This window comes from Podarcis filfolensis (genome assembly GCF_964270895.1).
Source record: "Podarcis filfolensis genome assembly, chromosome: 1".
NCBI classification, from domain to species: Eukaryota; Metazoa; Chordata; class Lepidosauria; order Squamata; family Lacertidae; genus Podarcis; species Podarcis filfolensis.
This window is the reverse complement of record NC_139604.1, coordinates 44875825-44899730: the sequence shown is the minus strand read 5'-3', so window position 1 is coordinate 44899730 and position 23906 is coordinate 44875825. Positions and strand designations below refer to the sequence as shown.

The following is a 23906-nucleotide window of genomic DNA, read 5'->3' as shown; positions in this document are numbered from 1 at the left end:
CTGATTCCCGGACCGTCCGCAGGCTGGATTGAGAAGGCGATTGGGCCACATCCGGCCCATGGGCCTTAGGTTGCCTACCCCTCTGTGATGGGATGGTGAGCTGCTTGTGCGTAAAATCCTGATCCCTCAGAGTTTGGCTAAGTCCCCAAACCTCTGTCTGTGATGGAGCTCCTTAAGCATGGCTCCATCAATCGCTCGTTGAATCGGACAGTGGGCGTTTACGGAACTTCTTCCAGCATAAAAGCTCCTTAACGGAAACGCGTCTTCTGGACTCTCGGCGTGACAGTTTCCGCCGAGGAGTGGGTGTCCCTACGGGAGGTCCTGAAACCTCCCCACTGTTCTCGCTTGAAGTGTCTCTGAGCCCTCCCTCCGACTCACTTTCCCTTGGAACTCCACTTCTCCCCCTGCTGGTCCCCTCCTCCGCTGAGTGGTCTCTCTCACCCTCCATGAGCCCTTTCACCTCCTTCGTCTCAGATGACAGTTCCCTGACATGCACCTCCCCTCCAGGGCCCCCTTCACCCCCTTCCCTCCCCTCCTCTGCGGGAGGCGAGGGAGCAAAACCCCTGAAGGAACCTCCCTCATCTTCCGAAGTTTCGAACACTTCCCTCCACCTTTTGCTGTTTCCGGTTTCCAAGTACTCCTCCTCCTCGGAGTCTGTACCTCCTTCCAACTCCGATTCCCTGAATCCCTCCAGTTCCTCCTCATCGTCGGTGGTGCCAAAGTACTCCCTCCGGAACCTCGCTACTGGCTGAGGTTTCCTGGGGAACCTTTGGTGGAACGTTTCGATCAAGACCTCGTCATGGACCTCCTCTGCCTTCACCCAGGTGTTTTCCGACTCCGGTTCCCCTTCCCACGCGACCAGATACTCCACCTGATTACCCTTCCACCTGGAGTCGATGATTTCCGCCACATAGTTGTGGCTTTCCCTTTCTTCTATGGCTGGCCCCCGTGTGGATACCCCTTCACCTTCCCCCCTGTATGGTGACAGTAATGACCTGTGGAATACTGGGTGCAGTTTCATGTGGTTCGGTAACCGGAGTCTGAAAGCCACTGGGTTGACCTGTTGGATGACCTCAAATGGTCCCAATCTTTTGGGTCTCAATTTCTTGCAACCCCCCTTGAACGGCAATCCTTGGGTAGATAGCCAGACCCGACTCCCCACCCTAATTGTTTCACCTTCCCTTCTGCTCTTGTCTGCCTGCCTCTTATATTCTTCTTTGGCCCTTTCTAAGTTGTGTTGGAGTTGACGATGGATCGCTTCCATTTCTTCTACAAAAAGTTCAGCGGCCGGAACACTCCATCTCTCTCCTCCTTCCCCTGGAAACGCCCTGGGGTGGCACCCATAATTAGCCAAAAAGAGGCTCATCCCGGTGGACACATTCTCTGCATTATTGTAAGCAAATTCCGCTAGTGCCAACTTTTCGACCCAATCGTTTTCTCTGTCATTGACATAACACCTCAGGTATTGTTGAAGGATACCGTTTGCCCTCTCCGCCTGCCCATTGGTCTCAGGGTGCCTGGCAGTCGAAAAGTTGACCTCTACGTGCAACAAGCTCATAAGCTTCCTCCAGAATCTGGACGTGAACTGTTTCCCTCTGTCGGAAACCACCCTCAAGGGGGCGCCATGCAGCCTAAAAATATGTTCTACAAACAATTTCGCTGTCTCTTCCGCCGTGACTGCATGTGAGCAAGCTACAAAGTGACCCATCTTAGTTAACTGGTCTACTACGACTAGTATGGCGGTTTTCCCCTGGGATTTGGGCAGATCAGTCATAAAATCTATCGACACCGCCTCCCACGGTCGTTCTGGTGTGGGTAACGGTTCTAATAACCCCGCTGGTGCCCGCCTTTCTCCTTTGGCTCTCTGGCATTGGTCACACCTTCTCACATACTCCCGTACATCCTCCCTCACCTTGGGCCACCAAAAATCCCTGGTCACCAACCACATGGTCTTGTGTTGCCCAAAATGCCCCGCTGTGGGATTGTCGTGCAGCTGTTTGAGTACTCTCCCCCTCAATTCCCCTTCGGGTATATATAGCGCCCCTTTGTAATACAATGCCCCGTTTCTTTCTTCAAAACCTCCGGGGTCTTCTCCCTCTCTCCTTAAACCTCTGAGCTTATCCTGGGCGTACTCATCATTTACCGTTCCCTCTACCAGTTCTCTTTGCCCCACCCAGGCCGCACCACACACCCAGTGGTCCTCTGGGATAATATGTCTCTCTTCTGGCGCTCCCTCCCCCTCCAAATATTCAGGTTTGCGAGAGAGAGCGTCCGCTCTGATGTTTTCTGGACCTGGCACATAGCAGATTTCAAAATGGAATTTGGAGAACTCCTGGGCCCACCTCACTTGTCGTTGGTTGAGCACTCGTGCCGTTCTCCAATACTCCAAATTCTTGTGGTCCGTACACACTTGCACCTTATGCTGTGCGCCAATTAGTAAGTGTCTCCATCTCCGGAACGCTTCGTGAATGGCGAGTAGTTCTCGGTCATATACCGTGTAGTTCCTCTCGGATTTGTTCAGCTTACGCGAAAAGAAGGCACACGGTCTCCATTCTGACTCATTGCTCCCTGGCTGAAGCAGCACCGCCCCCACCGCCCGGTCTGAGGCATCAGTTTCCACTCTCATGGGTTTTTGTAAATCCACATGCAGGAGCTGTTCTTCCGAAGCGAATGCCCTTTTCAATGCCTCAAAAGCGTGCTCCGCCTCCGCCGTCCAAACGAATTTCTTCTTGCTGCTTAGACAGTCCGTGATGGGAGCCGTTAAGTGGGCAAAGTTCTTGATGAATTTACGGTAAAAGTTCCCAAACCCTAAGAACCTTTGCACATCTTTTTTCGTTTTCGGTGTCTTCCATTCCAGCACCGCCTGGACCTTGCCTGGATCCATGGCTAATCCCTTGTCTGATAGGCGGTACCCCAGGAATTCCACCTCCTTGGTGTGGAACTGGCACTTCTCCAATTTCACCCACAACTGGTTTGCTTGCAGCTGGCTCAGCACTTCCCTGACATCCTTTACATGCTGCTCCTCATTCTCTGAATATATCAGCACGTCATCGAGGAAGGCCACGCAATTCTTGTAGAGCAAAGGTCCCAGTACATGGTTCATGAGCGATTGAAAACAGGCGGAGCCTGCTTGTAATCCAAAGGGCATAACAAGATATTCGAAAGCCCCTAGGGGGGTGAACATCGTTGTCTTCCATTCATCCCCCTTCTTTATTCGTATCAGGTTGTACGCTCCTCTCAGGTCCAGTTTCGTGAATATCTTTCCCTTCCTCACCCTGGTCAAAATGTCATCAATCCTGGGCATGGGGAAAGTCACTGGTTCTGACACGGCATTCAGCCGCCGGTAGTCCACGACCAATCTCGGTTTATCCGTGTTTTTTTTGTCCACAAAAAACACTGGGCTGCCCCCCACCGCTCTGGACTCTCTGATGAAACCTCTCTTCAGGTTTTTGTCAATAAACTCCCTCAACTCCTGCATTTCCCTGTCTGACATGGCGTACAGCTTGCCCACGGGGAGCTGGGCCCCAGGGACCAGGTTAATTTGGCAGTCAAAGTCTCTATGCGGTGGTAGTTTATCTGCTTCCCTTTCGCTGAAGACCTTGCTCAGGTCAGCGTATTGTTTGGGCACCTTCCCTTTGTCCGCCACTTCCGTCCCTGCTAGGGAGGCTTTTGCCCCTTCTGGCACCTTTCCCTCTTTGCAGTGTTCCAGGCAATGTGCTGACCCAAAGGAGACCACTCTCTGATGCCAGCCCACTAGCGGGTCATGCAACGCTAGCCAGCTCATTCCCAAAATGACTGGCGCCCCTCCCAGGGTGGCTACATTGAACGCTATCCTTTCGGTGTGCCTTGCCACCCTCATAACCATTGGGACGGTCTGTAGGCTAACTTCTCCCCCCAACAGCTCCCTCCCATCGATCGTAGTGACCTGCAGGGGGTTGCTTAAAGGGAGTGTCTGTATCTGGTGTTCAGCTGCAAACTCCTTGCTCATAAAATTACAGGAGCTGCCTGAGTCCAACAGCGCTTTGGTCTTTAGTGGGTATCCGTTTGCCAGCTCTAGCAACACCTCTATTACTAGTGCTGGTCTTGGAGGTTCCGGAGTGGGCACTTTTACTGCTCCTTGGCCTGTCTGCAGTGCCCTGACAGTGGCAGACAGGCGTTGGCTTTTACTGGCTCCTGGACTTCCTCCTCCTTCCCCCCAACAGCTCCCGCCATCCCTTGCCATTCCTTTCTTTGCGGGCAGACTCTGGCAAAGTGACCTGGCTGCTGGCAGAGATAACATTTCTTGGCGCTCTTTCCCTCCTTCTTCCTCCCTTCACTGGGATTTGAAACTGCGCGCGCGCGCGCTGTTCCAACTTCCATCGGCTCTCCGGGCGGGAAACTTGGTTCTGGAATCTCTGGAATGCGGAAATCCCTCCAACGCTCTCCTTTCCCCTCCCGCTTCTCCAAGGCTCTTGCCTCCTGGCGCGCTCCAATGGTCAGCGCTGATTTGGTCAGCTGGTCCATAGACTCCGCCGTGGGCGCCCGGGAAAGTTCGTCTTTCACCGCCGAAGAAAGCCCCTCTTCAAAGAGCATTTGAATGGGTTCCGCCGATAAGTCCCACCCCAATTTATGTATCAACATTGTAAACTCAGTCCAGTACTCACGAACCGATCGGCTCCCCTGTTTGCAAGCCATCAATTGCCTGCGCACCAGTCCCTGTTCAATCTCGCTGGAAAACATCAAATCCATGGCGCGAAAAAACTTCCTCGCGTCCTTCAGCATGTCACTATTCCCTGCCATCAGGGGCCTCACCCAGTCTCTCGCCCCCCCTTCGAGATGGCCAATCACAAACGCCACTCGCGATGCCTCATCGGGAAAGTCGTTAAACTGCAGTTCGAGAGCATACTGCATCTCTGTCCTAAAGGCTTGGTAGTTCCTGGGGTCCCCCCCAAACTTCTGCACCATTCCTGGCATCTTTCTTGCTAGTGTAGCGCCTTTTGCCTTTTCTGCATCCTGCGCCCTCCTTTCTTCTAGCCTCGCCGTTTGCATTGCTAGCTGGAGTTCCAACACTCTGTACCTTTCTTCCAGACTTGGACTTTCTCCAGCTCCTGCTGCTCCTCCGGCTCCGGCTGGGTTGCTCATGATGCCTCTCTGCACAAGCTGCTTTCAGGGACTGTCCGATTGCTGTGATGGGATGGTGAGCTGCTTGTGCGTAAAATCCTGATCCCTCAGAGTTTGGCTAAGTCCCCAAACCTCTGTCTGTGATGGAGCTCCTTAAGCATGGCTCCATCAATCGCTCGTTGAATCGGACAGTGGGCGTTTACGGAACTTCTTCCAGCATAAAAGCTCCTTAACGGAAACGCGTCTTCTGGACTCTCGGCGTGACAGTTTCCGCCGAGGAGTGGGTGTCCCTACGGGAGGTCCTGAAACCTCCCCACTGTTCTCGCTTGAAGTGTCTCTGAGCCCTCCCTCCGACTCACTTTCCCTTGGAACTCCACTTCTCCCCCTGCTGGTCCCCTCCTCCGCTGAGTGGTCTCTCTCACCCTCCATGAGCCCTTTCACCTCCTTTGTCTCAGATGACAGTTCCCTGACACCCTCCCTTAGACTTTCTGTCAAGATAGGTTTCATCAACTTGGTGCTCTTTAGATGGCTTGGGCTTCAACTCCCTTCATTCATGAGTATTGGCCATGCTGGTGGGAGCAGATAGGAGTTGCAGTGCAAAACTCTGGAAGGCACCAGGTTGGGAGAGGTTGTTCTAAAATGTTAGTAGCAGGCCCACCCTTCTTGGGGCATAAACTTCAGTTTATAATAACATTGGGGGTAGGGAAATGCTGGTCACTCTCTAATCTGGTGCCTGAAGCCACTTTGCCATGCCTCATATAATAGGGCATCCTTGGATTCCACTGAATGAAGTCAATATACTTCATAGTTAGAGCTTGTTCTTTCTTCATGTTTTTAATCCTTGCGAATGTTGGAATGATTTATGGGCATTGACATGAAAAATCCACATCAATGTAGCAGGAAGATTATTTGGGTAGGGTATAGGGATGCTTAGTAAATTACCCCCATTTGAATTTCTCCGTATATTTTGGGGTGCTGAATAATCTGATCTTGTTTGCAGAGTGGCACTGACACATTAGCGATTTGCAGTTCTTCTCTCTCTTTTGTTTTATTTCTGTACTTTGTCTAAGTCTGCAGTTTGCTTCAGTCTTCAGCCACATCTCTCCCCATTGTTATTGATTATCAAAGTACACAAGCACATATGTGCATTAATTAAAAACTGAACCAAAAGGGAGTCTTGGTATGACTGCATGGGGACTGTAAAGTGCAGCAAACTGGGCATGTACCAATTCCAAAATTGATTTTAGAAATTCTCCAAGTTAAAATAGGAAGGCAGGTGGAGTGGAACATGAGCCAAATCCAACCCACAAAACAATAACAGAAGGGGACATCTGCTCATCCGTAGTGGGATACAAGATTTCTGTCAGCTCCTGCTCACAGATATTGTCTGCAAAATTCACATGCCTTTTTATTCCAATGGTAACACTTTCCATATGGGGAATTGCTTCAGTGAACTCTCACTAAGAATACAACTTGCACTGCAACCAGCCCAATATAAGTTTTTGCATTTAAGTAGAAGCAAGAGAAAAAACTTTTTATTGGACAGTACCATTTCAGGTGAGAAAAAGTGTGTGTGTGTTATGTAAAAATATTCTTCCATTAAAAGGTTTTCTGTGTCTGAGGGAAAGGGGAGGGGGAAGCGCAAAAGATGAGATCAAATATTCTTGTTCACATCCTCCTTGGCGTTCCTGCCTTTAGTGTAGATGAGTTTGCTGTATCCCCTCACTCCTCACTTGGACTGGGCGCGATATATCAATATATTGTCCAAAATAGGTTTGAAGTCCATATTGTGGTATTGGTTTCATAATTTTTGACCTGGCAATATATTGTGAATCAGTGTGTGTGTGTGTGTGAGAGAGAGAGAGAGAGAGAGAGAGAGAGGGAGAGATGCAAAAAACCATGGGGAAAACCATGAAGCCAGCCCAGGCTTCTCCTGCAGCCCCTGTTAACTCTGCCAGCTCAGCTCTCCACTGCAGGGCACAGCGAATCACAAAAGCAGGCACTGGCAAAAATCACAGTGCAGGAAAAACCATGAAGCCAGCACAATACCAAATCAAACACATCTTTACGAAAAATACGCTAAGGATGAACCCTACAAGAGAAGTATTAAATATTATTGGATTCTGGGTAATACAGGAAACTGGTTCTGTTCATGGAGCAATTGGGATTATATTTGCCCTTCTGTGATTTTAACACAGATATTGATGATTAACTTCTACCAGACACAGTATTTCTTATGTAAATATTCAAATGCAATCATGGCTGATTAGGCAACTCAAACGTTCCTCCCTTAGCTTAGCCTTTGTTTTCATTCAAACATTACATAAGGTATCCTTGATAACACCAGTGTCATGCAGCCTTGCTTTCCTTTTATGCCATCTTTAAATTATGCTCGCTAGTTAGAGGCCATCTTCAGTTAGAGCAGTTTTTAGAGGTTAATCTGAGCTAAGGTAATTTAAATATTGGCAGAGAGCTGTAGACCAGGCGTCCATAAAACCCCTGTACAAAGTGAAGAGATTGATTTTCTTTTTGCTAATAAAAACAAACAGTTGCGTTTCCCATATGGTATCCTCTTGTAAAATATTTACATCTGAAAGGCACCCAGATCCTTACTGAGGACTGCAACTTAAACCGTGTTAGTAAGGAGGGAGAGGGCAATCAGAAAGGCTCTTAGCCCAGCTTCTGGATCCCCCTCCCTTTTCATGTTGTATATAAAGCAGGGCTATGGGCCACCTTCTGCTCCCACAATAAAGAAAGTAATCTTTCCTAGTTTATGCAGACTTGAAAATAATAGTATCTGATTAATATTAAAAAAATAATAAAAATAAAGCAGTTGTCAGCAAGCACTGTTACGTGAAGCTTTTAATTCTACAGAGCTTCCCTGCTTTCATGACAAATGTTGTTTTGTCGCTTCCCTGCTTTCATGACAAATGTTGTTTTGCCCCTATGAGTATGGCAGGGGAAGTATTTGTCTCCCCACCCTGTTTTCAGTGGTGCAGGTGCTGTCCCAACAGCCCCTACAACCCTGCTACCAAGGGTGGGCAAAAATGCAGGGAGCTGTGTTAACTGTGCGTGCCTATATCTATATGACTGGAAGGTCGGCGGTTCGAATCCCCGCAATGGGGTGAGCTCCCGTTGCTCAGTCCCAGCTCCTGGCAACCTAGTAGTTTGAAAGCACGCCAGTTTGAAAAGTGCAAGTAGATAAATAGGTACCGCTCCGGCAGGAAGGTAAACAGTGTTTCCGTGTGCTGCTCTGGTTTTGCCAGAAGCAACTTAGTCATGCTGGCCACATGACCCAGAAAAACTGTCTGCGGACAAACATTGGCTCCCTCGGCCAGTAAAGCGAGATGAGCGCCGCAACCCCAGAGTTGTTCGTGACTGGACTTAACTGTCAGGGGTCTTTTACCTTTTTTATATCTATATCACACACACACACACACACACACACACACACACACACACACAGAGTAGAAGCAGTAGTCTATAGCATAATATCCAATTTATCAGGACCTGCTGATTGCCCTTGTATAGTGAGCTTGCCTTCTTCTCTGACTGCCTCCATACTAATCTGCCACAAACAATTGTAAAACTTGAAAGCCTTATTATCAGCTCATTTGGTTGCCAAGGTCCGCCACTGGCACTCTAGCAGATGATGTCATTGCTCCTATTTTGAAAAAAGTCCCACCCTCGCCCACCGCTGTTTTGCCTCAAATTGTCCTACATCTTCTGGTCACATTCATGCAGGCTAAAATAAGCTTGGCAGTATATCCAGGTTGACAAACAGTAGCTTATGACTGGCTGGAACACCAGAATAAAAAGCATGTTTGGTGTGATGTGTCAGTTGACAAGACTTGGTTATAACTCTTACTTCCTCTCTGAAGACTGCCACAGCATAGAGAAAGGAATGGATGGAAAACGTAAAATCCACAATGAGCTCTTGCTGCTAGTTCCTTAAACAGGGCTGGCTCAGCTCTCTAATCTATCCATAGCCCAGCTCTGGCTGGTTGGTTCCCTATATATAGTATATCCCAGTACGGACAGTAAAAACATTACTTTTATATGGAAAATGATTAACAAGACTTATTTACATCTTTAAAATCGAATTGTTTCAAACCACCTTCAGTTCCCTCCCTATGTCTTCTTGAACCCTATACTTCAGCAGCAGCTGATTCAGACTCGGGAAGAAAACCATGCCCTTCTACCATAAGCTGGCCCCTTTTTCAAGGAGAGGCGGAATGACACCCTTGGATACAGCTTAAACAGCAGTAGTGTAACCCATGGCCAGATACATGCTTGGGGACAAAGACAATCATGCCCTCAATAACACCATTCTTTTATTATTGGCCTCACATAGGTTGCTGGTCTTGGTCCAGGTCCAGCTAATACTGCATTAGCTGGCCTTGATGCTGAACAAGGTCCCAGCAAATACATGAGGTATATACAGAGGTGCCGAGTCACTCTGCTTTGCAGTACGTATACATTGCCGAAAATGGGAACCAAAATAATTCTCTTATGAAATGATCTGGGTGGAATCTGGCACTGTTGCATGCACAGAATGGCTGCTGCTGGAGTGGAAGTGAAAGCTAACAGGAGAGAGAATGAGATCTCTGCCTATTTCCCCCTTCCCCCTAAAATCAGCTCCAGAGAGTTGGGGGACCCTCCAGAACAAAGTGGAAGGTGGTGGGTGTGGGGGTGTGGGTGGGTGGGTGTAGGCTGTAGCTAGCAGTCTCTTTTGCTAGATCAAACTACCTTCTGTGAGAACAAGGACCTCAACTGCATCCCACCATTTTCTTCTTCTTTTACTTCGCCAGATTTTTTTTTTTTAACATTATTTGGTGGTTGGATGCTTTCCCACACACGATAAAAAGGCTATTTCCTCTTTCAGTTATTTATCATCAAGATCTTGAAGCACATGTTGCTGTTTAAGTGGGAACAATTATGTACTCTTGGTGGGAGGCTGTAATGTTCTTTTGTAAGGTGGAGCCAAAAGATGGTCCAGGAAAGCTGTCTCTCTTTATTACATGGAATGCTTGGACTTGGTTGTATAGTTTATATAGAAAATAATAAATTGTCAGGAGCTGGGAAGTGAGAAACACCCACCCATCCCTCCCCAAGATGTGTGTCGGGGGGAGAGAAATGCCTTTATTGGCTAGAAAGAGTGTCAGGATTAATAGTTAAAACACCACATGAACCTCACAGTGGTCTGATTTTCTGAGTAGGGGCTTTCCTCTTGACATGCACATATGGAAAACATGGTGTATAAATAACAGGATCTCTAGTTTTTCTTAGGAAACCATTCCTTTTAAAAAAAACAACAACATTAGTATGGCAGGCTAGTACGATGCTTTCAGGTTGTACTGTTCTCTTCATATTTTAGGCCATCGCCTTCTAGGATTTGAACTGATCTGATCTTATTAGAAAAAGTAAATCTACAATTCTAAGCATACTTGCTTTCCTGGGAGCCAGCCCTGCTGGAATCAGTTGGGTTACTTCTGAGTATGTACAGGTGTGTAAGAACACACAGTTATTGATTTCATTTTATTCTATCAGTCAATACAACTTATTGTATTGCTTATCTAACCCATGAGTGGGCAACTTCTTTCTTCTATTAAGGGATGCACTCCTTTAGGGACAAACTGCCAGGTCAGCATACTGGCAGTGGGGGTGGTTTTCTGAGCTAAAAGTGGACACCTTCTATATCTTTCTACCAGCTCCTTCCCCCCTGTTTCCCCTGCCACCCGGTCATTGCAACCCACGTGAAATTAGGCCATGGGGTGTGGGCTGCCCACCCTGGTTAACCCTTTAAAAAAGCTGTCTAAGGAAGTAGCTGTCGCCACATCTTGTTAGGATCGTAAGAATAAAATTCTGATACTAGGCAGGCAGAGGCGTGAAGTCCTTAAAACATGTCTGCAATCCATTGGATGCCCTCTTCTGTTTGCAGAGGAGAAACCTGATCCGTATCAAAACAGAATGTCGTGATCGTTGTGGCATAGATTGTCTCTTCATGTTTTCTTTTAGCAGCTACACAGGAGGTATCCAGAACACTGTGTTATTGCCGAAAGCACTGCTTCTGCAAGTTGCAAATTAAATCAAAATGGTTAACTCTCTTTTATTGCAGTGTCTTTGGCCCCCTTTAACCCTTGTGCGGCTTTTGGAACAGCTGTTGGCAAATTTGAGTCCTCCAGGCAGAAGAGCGCACAAAAGATCGGCTACATCAGGGTTGTGACCCTGTGTTAATAGAGACACTTTTATTATGCGGTTATCAAATGACTTCCTTTTGCTTTATCCTTAATGCTGGCTGGTATAATAGTCTTGTCAAAAGTTATTTTCTGGCACGAAAAAGGATCGTGACTTTCTGACATCAGCTTTTGTGGAGCCTGCCTGCCTTTCATATTTCCCGTCTGCATGCTTGGTATGAAATTTGTTTGTTTATTTGTTGCACTGATAGGCATCTGTTTCCAAATATCCACATTCTGAGAAAATTCAGTTCAAAGTGGGCCACATTCATAGAGCACAGCTACTTTCTCTTTTCTAAACCAACCCTCAAAATATAGTTTCAATATTGAATCATTCTGTTCTCTGTACAGTTTTTACTGATCTCATTATCCAAGAGGTCAATTTGCATAAGCCCTTTGTAATCAGCTGGTCTTGGCCAGGGCTGCTTCGAAAAGGGAGTTGGGAGTTAATGGGCAACCTCAACTCCCCAACATGCCCTCTTGCCAATTTCCATTCTCATGATCGCTTCTCGTCCCCACCCTAGACCTTGGGAATGAATTGGACCTGGTTGTTGAGTGAAAGCAACTTCAGGAACTAGCTGGATGGAAACGTAATACTTGCTGAGATAGTATACCTGTGTCCGGAAACTTCCACGTCAGACAGCAAGTGGACACTTGAGTCAGTGATTCTCCATAAAAATATTAGGTAAAAGTAAAGGGACCCCTGACCATTAGGTCCAGTCATGGCTGACTCTGGGGTTGCGGTGCTCATCTCGCTTTATTGGCCGTGGGAGCTGGCGTACAGCTTCTGGGTCATGTGGCCAGCATGACTAAGCTGCTTCTGGCGAAGCAGAGCAGCGCACGGAAACACCATTTACCTTCCCGCTGGAGTGATACCTATTTATCTAGTTGCATTTTGACGTGCTTTCAAACTGCTAGGTTGGCAGGAGCAGGGACCGAGCAACGGGAGCTCACCCCGTCGCGGGGATTCGAACCGCCGAGCTTCTGATCGGCAAGCCCTAGGCTCTGTGGTTTAACCCACAGCACCACCTATGTCCCGTATAAAAATATTACCTGCACATAAAAAAGCTAGCATAGCAGAGGGAGGGCTAGGTTAGATCCCTTTCCTCAGACATGTTAGGTTTTTTAAAAATCTTTTGTTAGTTTTTTTATTTTGGTTGGGAAAAAAGTATCCCCCCCAAAAAAAAAATATTCTGCCATCTGAGGTAGCACAAGCTCACCTATTCATTGAGAAGAAAGTTTAAGGGAACCTTAAAGGGGCAGCTTTCTGGCCTGGACTATAGCATTCCATAGTGTTGTGCACTGGCTGGCCTGGCAAGCTGCCTCTGTAGAGGGAGTAGATGTGGGGGTGAGGATGCCACTTGTTGATGGATTCAGACTTGATGACTGCAGTCTCTGGGGGTCCAGACTTGAGAGCTGAAGCTCAGCTGATTCGTGGGTGTTGGGTTTAGACTCAGTTGTGAGTCTTGAGCCTAGTTCCTTCTAAGCATAAGCACCACTGCCCCCTCCTCTCTGTCCATACCTGAGTTGCTACTGGAACTCAGGGTTGTGATATTTGTCATTTTATCACGAGGAGGCACTTTTTAACCAGATCACTTTACAGCACAAACTTTGGATAAGCAGAATGGGCACCACACGGTAATTATTACACTTTATTAAAAATAGTTGTATGAAGTGGTCCTAATTGACCCAGAAGCCTGAAAAAAATAGGGGTTCAGTCAGCAAGCAGCTATGTATTATTCACATCTTTTGATAGCCAGTTCATAAAGCAGAACTGGGATTACAGTACTTTCTGAGTCTATGACTGAGAATTGAAAACAACTAATCATTTGAGGATTTCTTCCTATAGGGAATATATTTATACGTAAGCGATGAACAGAAATGTGAGGTGGTAACGCTGAATACTCTGTGGCATGTGGAACGTGGAACAGCAGCTTTCCTGCCAAATAGACTAGACCAACAGTGGTGAACATGACCATTCCTACATATTTGGGATGTCAGCCACATGCTAAAATTCCAAACAGTCAAGTCTGTCTTTTTTTATTACTTAGGGAGTCTGTTTTAAATTTAGTTAGAAAATGAAATGATTAAATGTGGCTCACTACCAAGTATGGAGAACTTTTCTGCAATGGATGTATTTGAGCTTACATGTAACAATGACTACCTTTTCATAAAATGATTTAAAGTAAAATGGAACTTTGCTGCCTCGATGGCTGCAGTCCAAAGCACATTTCTTAGTGGACAGTTAGTCAACATGGTGCCATCCAGATGTTGTGGACTACAGCTGCTACCATCCCTAGCTATTGGGCATCCTGGCTGGGGCTGATGGGAGATGCAGTCCACAACATCTGGAGAGCTACCCCTGACTTTGTATAAACATGTTTTGTATAAACATGCTTTTAATTACCCAGTTTCCTAACCACACACCCCATGTTATTAGGATGAAGCAAAGCTGATGTGTCTAAGGACAAGTTGTCTGAAGCATAGCCATGTGCAAGGCAGGTAGGCAGAATGTTGGTCACTGACAGATAGGTAGTCTGGGGGAGGCAAAGAAAGGTAGGCACTGGACAGGGAGCCAGGTATAATAATAACAATAATTTATTATTTATACACCACCCATCTGGCTGGGTTTCCCCAGCCACTCTGGGCAGCTCCCAACAGAAATAATAATAATAATAATAATAATAATAATAATAATAATAATAATAATAATGTGATAAAAGATCAGACATTAAAAGCTTCTCTAAACAGGGCTGCCTTCAGATATCTTCTAAAAGTTAGGTAGTTGTTTATTTCCTTGACATCTGATGGGAGGGCATTGTACAGGGTGGGTGCCACTACCGAGAAAACCCTCTGCCTGGTTCCCTGTAACCTCACTTCTCGCAGTGAGGGAACCACCAGAAGGCCCTCGGAGCTGGATCTCAGTGTCCTGGCTGAACGATGAGGATGGAGACGCTCCTTCTAAGGTAAACTTAGCTGATACACTGATGAGCTAGGAAATTGGGCATTCTGGTGTGGACCATCAGAGAGTGGCTTAGACTTCAAGCTAAAGCCAGGCAAGAGTTCAAGCCTTAAAATATCATATCACCTGATACTTACAGAACGAGCAAACTGCAATACCTCCTTCAGAGCAGAACATTGATTCTCAAACACTGATGAGCTTCATCTTGTGGTAAGCTATTGTGGTGGTGCAGAGAGGTTCCTGGGGAGGGGCTGTCGCTCAGGGATAGGACACTGGTTTTGAATACAAAAGATCCTGGGTTCCATTCCTGGCTTCTCCAGGTAGAGCTAGGAAAGATTCCTGTCTGAAATCCTGGAAAGCTGCTGCCAATCATTGTTGACAGCCCTAAGCCAGATGGGCTAATAACCTGACATAAAATAAGGTAGTATAAGGCAGTTCAGTTCGTCTTCTGTTCCTGGCACTTTACATCACTAGGGCACCAGCAATGCTTGTGATGTTTGCATGTATGGAGAAAATGGTCGTTCTTCTTTCAAAGGTTCTTTCCATGCTTTCATGCTCAGTCAATAGCTTGGAAAATTGTGTGCAGACATGCAATAGAGGCATTTGTGGGGGGTAGGAACTGTATTTCAGATGCCTGCCCAGCACTGCACTAGACAGATGTTTTAAAATATGCATTGTTAATCCAAGTGTTAGATGACCAGTCAAGACAGAAGATATTTTTGTAACTATATTTGCAAGAGAAACTTAGTTATTTCAGTTGCCTGGTTAGGAATCAGTGCTTCCTATTCATTTGTGTGCTAACACATGTGGATAATCATGCCACACAAATTAGATTTCTTTTTTTGATAGATTTACAAGCTTGGTGGATCAGAGGGGTTCTGTGGACATAGTGTATCTTGATTTCAGTAAGGCTTTTGACAAAGGCCCTCATGATATTCTTGCAGATAAGCTGGTTAAATGTGGGCCAGATGAGGTAACTAGGTGGATTTGTAGCTAGTAGACTGACCAAATCCTAGGAGTGCTGACTAATGGTTCCTCGTCATCTTGGGGGAAAGTGACAAGTGGGGTGCCACAGAGTTCTGTCCTAGGCCTGTTGTTGTTCAAAGTTTTTATAAAAGACTTGGTTGAAGTAATTGAGGGCCATCAAATCTGCAGTATCACCAAACTGGGAGGGGTAGTTAATGTCACAGAAGCCAGAATCAGAATTCAATATGGCCGTAACAGATTGGAGAACTTGGTCAAAACTAAGAAAACCAATTTCGATAGGGACAAATGTAAGATTTTACACTTAGATAGGAATAGCCAGCTGCAACATTATAAGATGGGGGGGGGGACATGTCTTGCCAGTAGTACATTTGAAGAGGATATAGGGAACTTAGTAGACCACAAGCTTAGCATGAGTCAACAGTATGATACAGCAGCAAAAAAGAAGAAGAAAAAAAAGATAATGCTCTGTTAGACTACATCAACAGTAGTGTCCTGATCAAGGGAAGTAATAGTACTGCTCTGTTCTGCCTTGGTCAGATCACAACTGGAGTACCGTGTCCAGTTTTGGGTGCCCAAATTTAAGAAGGATATCAACAATTTGGAACATGTGCAGAGGAGGGCCTAAGATGATCAAGGTTCTGGAAACCAAGCCTTATGAAGAACAGTTGAAGAAGCTGGGTATGTTTAGCCTGGAAAAGAGGAGACTGAGAGGAGATATGATAGCCACCTTTAAAAATCTAAAGGGCTGTCATATGGAGGATGGAGCAAGCTTGTTTTCTCCTGCTCCAGAGGGTAGGACTCAAACCAAGTTAAGAGAAAGAAGATTCTGACTAAACACCAGGAAGAACTTTCTGATGGTAAGAATTATTCAATAGTGGAAAGGACTCCTTTGGGAGGTTGTGGGCTCTCCTTCCTTGGAGGTTTTTAAGTAGAGGTTGGATGGCCATCTGTCATGGATGCTTTAGCTGAGGTTCCTGCATTGCAGGCGGTTGGACTAGATGACCCATGGGATTTCTTCCAACTCTACAATTCTGTGTTTCTGTGATTAACTCATCTGGAATGTTAAGCATGCTTTGGAGGGAGTTTGTGGACAAGACTATTAAAAAACAACAACTACTGTTAATGACTATCTTGACAAAACAAGACAAGTTGACAAAACAATGACAAGTTGATTGTGCCATAAGATTTGATGGACTAGAGCCCCCTTATTAGATGCACGAAGTGTTGTTGGGAGGTATAGATAGGAGAAAGTAAGCAGTGGATTTAAATGGCAATGGAATGTAGAAAATTCAGTTTCCCGTAGTGGAACAGGAAAACCATTATTTGTCTTGATGCCCAAACAAATAAAATCGAACCTTGGTATTAGTTCTAATTGAGCTATTTCACTGGAATTTTCCTTCTGAAATATCATTTTTAGAAGATGGCAGCTTTCAAGTCAGTGACAGTGTGTCCAGGGAATGTCCCCTAGAGTTTCTGAAATAGATGAATGGGATATTTCTATGAGTAAGTGGAGGTTGGCTACAAGTACTACAAAGGCTGCCATAAATGTGCGTAATGGGCACATAAATGTGAAATGGCCCAGCGTTAACACTTACTGTGTTTTAGAGTCTAATTTCTGTTGTAAAGTCTATTTTCTGTCCCTGGTCAGAATAATGCTCTTGAAATTATGGTTTCAGAAAAAGGCGTATGTAAGGCCTCCATTGATGCTTTTTTGGCCTGAATAGGTTGGCAGTGTTGCAACAAGTTTAACAGGGCCTGTATCCAGACTTATGACTCTGTTACAGCTCTGTACTTACTGATCACTTTCTGTTCTTCTCAATTACTGTAAACTGTGGTTTTCTGTGATAATGATCTTGGCCCTTCTTACTTAATAAGTAGGTCAAATTCAGAAACTGAGCTAGAAAATAGCCGTAAATTAAGCCCATATGTATCAACTGCTGTGTTTTCAGGTGTGGACGTAAGTCTGCACAATGCTGAATGTGCAAAATATCCTTGATTCTGCAACAACTGGGTCAGTGGGATAGGATTATAGTCTGACTGTAACCCACAAACCTCTTACTCTGGTATAATCCTATGTTTGCCACCTGGCCTTTTCTAAATTGGCACAGCTGGTATTTTTGTTTCCCAGATGGTATCATCTCCCATACCTCAGTTCTATATTTGTGGAAGCCAAGAGCTGGTTTTAAATACAAGTGCTTTAAATGAATGCCTGTATATTCAAATGAGCAATGGCTACGTAATCCCAGCTAACCCTCCCACCTTCTGGACAGCAACCCTAAATAATCCTGATGTGTATTCATAGAATTCGGCATGACATCTCCAGAGTAAGAAATACTTGAAATGTAGGGCAGATTTAAATATTAGGAAGGAGACTCACTTCAAATATCACACCAACCAGATTCTTAACCATAGTTTAGAACCAAAACCATAATCTAAGGTAAACCATAGCGTGAAGCTGCTTTTCCCATCTACTTTCATCTTTCAGCACTCTTGCTTCTGTGGTTCAGATAATTTTGCTTTGTCAATTCAGACATCACAACAAACCATAGTTAGTACATTCTCTGGTTTGTAAGCTCACCTCATACCGTAGCTTTTGATTTTTGCTTCTTGGCTCTTTAGATGTCCTGGTCTGTCAGTTCAGACATCAGTCTTAAGTATAGTTAAGCTTCTTTGACCATAGGGATGCACACTTTCAGCCATTGTGGGAGGACTGAATGGTGCTATAGTTGAAATAGACCTCAGATGAGTGTTCACTTACCACAGATATCAGACCTAAAATTCTAGATTGCCTTTCCTCCAGTGTGTTGGTTGTCTTTCTTGCTTGAGTGTTTGAAGTATTTTACTGACACGCATTGCTTCAAAAGCCCCATCAGTTAATAAATCAATAAATCTATCTGTATGGGGAATTAGTTCTGAATGAAGAGGTTTACCTTATGAATGTTTTTGCGTTAGACCAGGGATCAATATTGTTAGATCTCTATAGGTTTTCCAGCCTTGTGATTCTTCCAGGTATGTGATTCTGCTACATTGGGTGCCCTGCATGGACTGGAATATAGATTATATTTTGTATATGAAAATTAGTTCCTTTGAAACAAAAAGCAAAAATACAATTTGAATGAAGCCTATCAGATTCAGGGTATAGTCCACTATCAGCAGGCTACACTGGCTTAGTTATGGTTTATATGACTTTTCTTACGTATGCTTGCCCAACATATTAACATATACTCCCTGCTGAACCTATTTCTCTTCCTGATACATGTTATAAAGGCACTTAATGGTTTACTGGATGTTATGGACATCAGTGAATTTTTGAACAGTTCCTTTCTGCATCTGTGGAGAATTCCAAGAACTATGCTTAATAATGATTATTCACTTAGGGCATATGTACATTTAAGGCAAAACCATATAAGATTCCAGGCATGCCCGCATAACACCCTATATGCCTGTCATATATATTTAATAGATAGCATAAGAGGCCTTGTCCTTGCCTTGAGATTGCTCCCCAGGCAATCTCACCAGCAGCTATGCTCACAAATAGCACTACTGGTTTAATTGATGGGTTTGATGACCCAGCTTTATGGCTCTAGTGCTTATGCCTCAGTGTGTGCTCAGCCAGTGCCCTTTAATTGTGCAGTCAATTAATTTTATTCTCCAATATGCATGACAAAAGTTGTTGCCATCTTAGTAGCATTTCACATTAAACAATCTAATAACAAAGAAAGCAAAACAGAAAACCCCAAGTCTAAAACAGAGACACACATTTGGTAGCCACTCGCATCTTCCTGACTTTACTTGCTTTCCTTAATCATGATTGTAAATTGTAGCTTGGCTAGTGAGTTAAGATAACGATCTTTATATGTTGAACAGGCAAACTACGGTACATTAATTCAGTTAGCTTCAGAGAGAAGTTGCCATACAACTAGCCTGCATTGTAGATGGGATAGGGCAGAGCTTTCCAAACTTTTCATGCTGGTGACACACTTTTTAGACATTCATCATTTTGCGACACAGTAATTCAGTTTTACTAGCAAACCGGAGGTTTAACGAACCCTTTCCAGCCCTGGGAGGAGCGTGGGGAATGTTCATGCGACACACCTACACACTGCAGCTGACACACTAACGTGCCGCAATATGCAGTTTGGAAAGCTCTGGGATAGGACATGATAAATATGGAAGTTATACACAAGTCAGATTTCCTCTTTCATTCTTTTATATCTTTTCATCTTCACTTACTCTCCTTTGCATTTATATGGATATATTGCCTACAACAATCAGGGGCATGTACTGTATCCATCACCACCTAATGAAGCACCTGTGTTGTGCATGTCAACTCTAGTGATTATTTGTGCATTGCACAATTGTTTGAAGACTTGATTTCTGTTTTTCTTTTTTCCTTTTTATTGATTCTATATGTAGCTTATAATTGATTTTAAAAGTTGATATTGGGAGAGGGGAGGTGTCTCTAATTCACAAAATCCTACTTTCCTGATCCACCACGCTGTGAGTCTGTCATGACCCAGAAACAGAATCCAAGATGCAGCTATGAAGATGAAGGGGATGGACTATGGAAATAAAGAAAGCGTGATTCTCAGTAACTAGTGGCATTGGGTGCAGCTTAAGTCTCAATTAACTGATATATTTGAGTGTACTCCTTTACTAAGTGAATGCTTTCCACCCAGTCCTACTGGAGAAAATAAATGGCTATGCTCCATGAAATGCTGAAATAAGAGCAAAAGCTGAGTGACATGGATCCTACTGAAAGGCATCTCTTGCAATATTCAATTGATCTTCCTCCACACCCCCCCACACCCTAACAAAATGATAATCATTATGATGGTAAATAAATGTGACCTAGCCTTAAAGCTAAAGATACAAATATATATATATGTACAATGTGTGTGTGTGTGTGTGTGTGTGTGTGTGTGTGTTCGCGTGAGTCTGTGCATGTGCAGGCATTTGCATGTCTGGCTATGAGACCTGGGCATAAGTGATACTGAACTCTCTGGGACTTTGTTCTGAATGTACATGCACAGTATTGTGCTGCAAATTGTTACATGGAGATAATGTATACATATATGTCCATGTGCAATACATCAGTATATTGAATATTCTGCTGTAGTACATTCTTTGTTTTAAAAAGCCCTTGTCCTATCTATCTGTGTGTATGTCATCTGGTTGTAAAAATATTGATGCTTATAGTCCATAATGGTCTTTGGAGAAAATCTATTTGATTGTACTCAGGGGCAAAATGCATTTTTAAAGAGCCATAGTCTATTTGCGTAAGAAATATTGGCAGAAGGCTTACATGCGATAGCTAGTCGCTGCTGTTTTGCAGTCAATGTGAGTGATAAAGGATTGAGCAAGGCTAGTGTGACGTTAGTTTCTCTTCCCCATGAAGATCTCCTGGAAAAGTAATTCACATCCAGGGGTCAGCTCCAACCAAATAATTTCTCCCTGAATTGGAATATGTGTCGCACAAGCCCTGTTATTCCAAAGTGGTTCTGAAGTCTTCTTGTCCTGTATTCTTAGGAACATAAGAAGATGCCTGCTGGATGAGGCCAAAGGCACTCTGTTCTCATAGTGACCAACCAGATGCCCAAGGGAATCCCACAAGCAGGACCTGAATGCAACAGCACCTTCCCCACATGTGCTCCTCAGCAACTGGTATTCAGAGGCATACTGGGCCTGGCAACAGAGCTAGAACATCGCTATATCCTCCATTGATTTGTTTAACCCTTTTTAAAAACCATCCTTGCCTTTCCATTTCTTGTTTCAAACTAAAGCTCTGGGAGATAAGTCATGCTGGGAAGCGAATATTAGAAGCAAATATTAATACATGCAAACAGGACTGCATAGAGATCTTTCCACCTTGTAGCAGGAATCAAGGATAGACTAGCCAAGAAGGTCTTTATTCTGTCTTCCTTATTAATTCCCTCTTGCCAGCTGGTCTTTGCTGTGTGGGAAGTAAGGCCTGCCACATCTTGACAACCAGCTAGGGTGGCCATATTCCCCAAAGTGAAAAACTGGACAAAGTTGTCACCCTCCAAATCTTCCAGGACGCCATTTTGCAGCCCGAATCCTGGATGTATGGCAGCCCTACAACCAGCCCACACATAGCCTATTCTCTCATGGTTACTTGCAGAGTCCTTCCAGCCCTTCCTGGCTTAGAAGAAGAGATGAAGGGAAGCCGCAGGCAGGAATGTAGATAGTTAGCAGCACATTTCAACTCTGCCGTTTCAGTTTGAGGGCCACATTTTCACATGGACAACCTTCCAGGTACACTGTGATGAACCAAAGGTGAAATGTTCCGAAAGGCCTGCAAGCACCATCTTGCTAGTCAACTTAAGCGCAAACTAATTTGTAATTGCTGCAAGTATGAGGTCATATATGTTTATATTCACTGGCTTTGATATATGCTAATTAGCTTGCTTTGATGCTGTGCTTCTCTGTAGGCCTGGCCTTGGGATGCTGGGCTCTAGGCCCAGGATAGCTGCCACTTATGGCCTCACCAGCCAGGTATGATGTTCTGGGTAAGCTGCCATATGCTGCTTTGTGCATAAAGAATATATACTTGTTTACTTGTGTTGCATCTCAGTTTTTAAAGGGATTGATTGGCAGGATCGCAGGGTCGACACCAGGAAACCTGAAGACATGTATGACAAAATTTCCGAAATGCATATGACAAAATTTGGCTCCATTTCTTAGATCGTTGGGTTGCAATCTTTCCAAGAAAATGCTTCCTGTTTTGTTCTGGTGCTATCAGCTAGTTGAAGATGTGTGCCATCTAAAATGAGTGCTAGTGTTGCTCATTGGTCTAGGTAATAGAACAGGCTAGTCCAATTTCATAAGTATCTTAAAAATTGTCTAAAAATTTGCTACTTCTTTCCTTCAAAATCATCTGGATTTTAGCCTTTTAAATAGTACATTTAAATGCCAGTTTGTGACCATTCTTAACAGAACTTTAAAAAAATAAAATCCAAAACTTTCATTGCAGTCAGTGGAAGAATGAACAAGCCTGGTTCAGCAAGATCATTAATTTGTCTTCTGTTGAACTTTTCCATCAGTGTTTTTTTTTCAAAAAATTAAAGTTTTCAATTGCTGTATTTTTTTCTGTGCTTTACTCATTTTTTAAAAGGATTAATGCGCTGTATTTTTTAGGCATTGGGGGAGTTGGTTTTCTCTTCCCGAGGTGAGAGGGAGGCGTAGACAATAAGTGAGCTGTAGTAGTAGCGGTTGTTGTGGGAGGATTGGCACCACGCACAGAACGCTAGCAGCTGCTGCTGCTATTTATGTTCCAAAAGTTATTTATTTGCTTTAGGTGGTCTGTTGCACTGGGGGAGTGGGGAGTGGGGCTCCATCAAATGCTTCTCAGAAGCATTTGAGCAAATTGGCCTGTTCACACTGTACTCTGTCCAGCATGTCCTTCAAACTAGATTGTTCCAAAACCAGTGGATTCAGCTGGAACTTAAACTTTAACTTAGATTAATGTCAGCAAAGGAATGCAGCCTTTATCCAAATTGTATGTTAGCTTGAAATACTGTTTGGATAAGCATTACTGGATGCTAATAATGTGAAACAAGCTGTGTTGTCCAACCCCAAAGATGACTAGATTCGGGCAAAATGGAAGTACACAGAAGAATGAGCTTGACATATTGTAAAACAAGCCACTGACTCTTGATTTGTGCAGCATCTAATAGATGGGGCCCGATGGAAATTCCTATGCTTCAGTTCATTGTGCTTTAGGTTCTTTGCATAATAACTTGTGTGGATGTGCATGTAATTAAGATTCAGAATTTTTTTCTTATTTGTTATGTGGAGTCCAGATGTTTTAATTCAAGGCAGCACTTCTGTTGTGAGGATATTCCTGCTGCCCTGGCAATATATTCATTGCTGCTATTGAGATTGTTGTTGGGTGTGTTGGTGAGTGTGGGTCATGGACATTTACCAGATAGTGCCAACCTATGACTTCCCTGACTGTTAGTGCCCAGCTTCTGTTTACTATGTATGTCCACAACATGTTGTAACACTTAATTATATCAACATTTGAGCTGTTATTTTCAGCCTTCCACTGCAATCTTGCTTCATCATTTTGTGAAGCTTTTGTTACTATGAACTGAGTTCAGTGTAGCGCTAAGTGGGGTGTGTATGCAGGGAACGAGGTCTGCTCATGCAATGGAACTTCCCTCCCTCTTCCCTCTGAACCCCCCAAACCTGTTATGGTTCCCAGTTTAGGGCTAAACTAAAAACCACACACAGTTGTGCATAACATTCTCTCTGTGTGCAACATTTTCTAAATGTCCATCCCCCCCATCCCTAAATAAAAAGCAGTGTCAGGAGACTACTATCGTAAGTGGAGGAAAGAAACGTAGGAAAGGGGATCCTTAAATCCTGCCCCCTTTCTGTTTAAAATGGCTACCAACTTTTTCCAGGTGAAAGAAAAAGCAGCTGGGGGAAGCTGCCATTTTGATGGGGTAAACTACTTATGGGGAAATGTCAAATACTCCCTTCTGTTATTTTGATCAAGGATTGAGCATTCATTAAAAATCAGAAAAATGGGTTACAAAGAACAGCATGTAATGCCTGGTTCCCTCACTGGAGAGAAGTTGAAAGGGTAAAAAATG

The 23906-nt window shown here is 44.4% G+C and overlaps 1 protein-coding gene across 18 annotated transcripts in view; it reads left to right on the top strand.

The window, feature by feature from the left end:
• Nucleotides 1–23906, top strand: part of KALRN (kalirin RhoGEF kinase) — a 512792-nt gene that overhangs the window by 108233 nt on the left and 380653 nt on the right. The window lies entirely within an intron of this gene.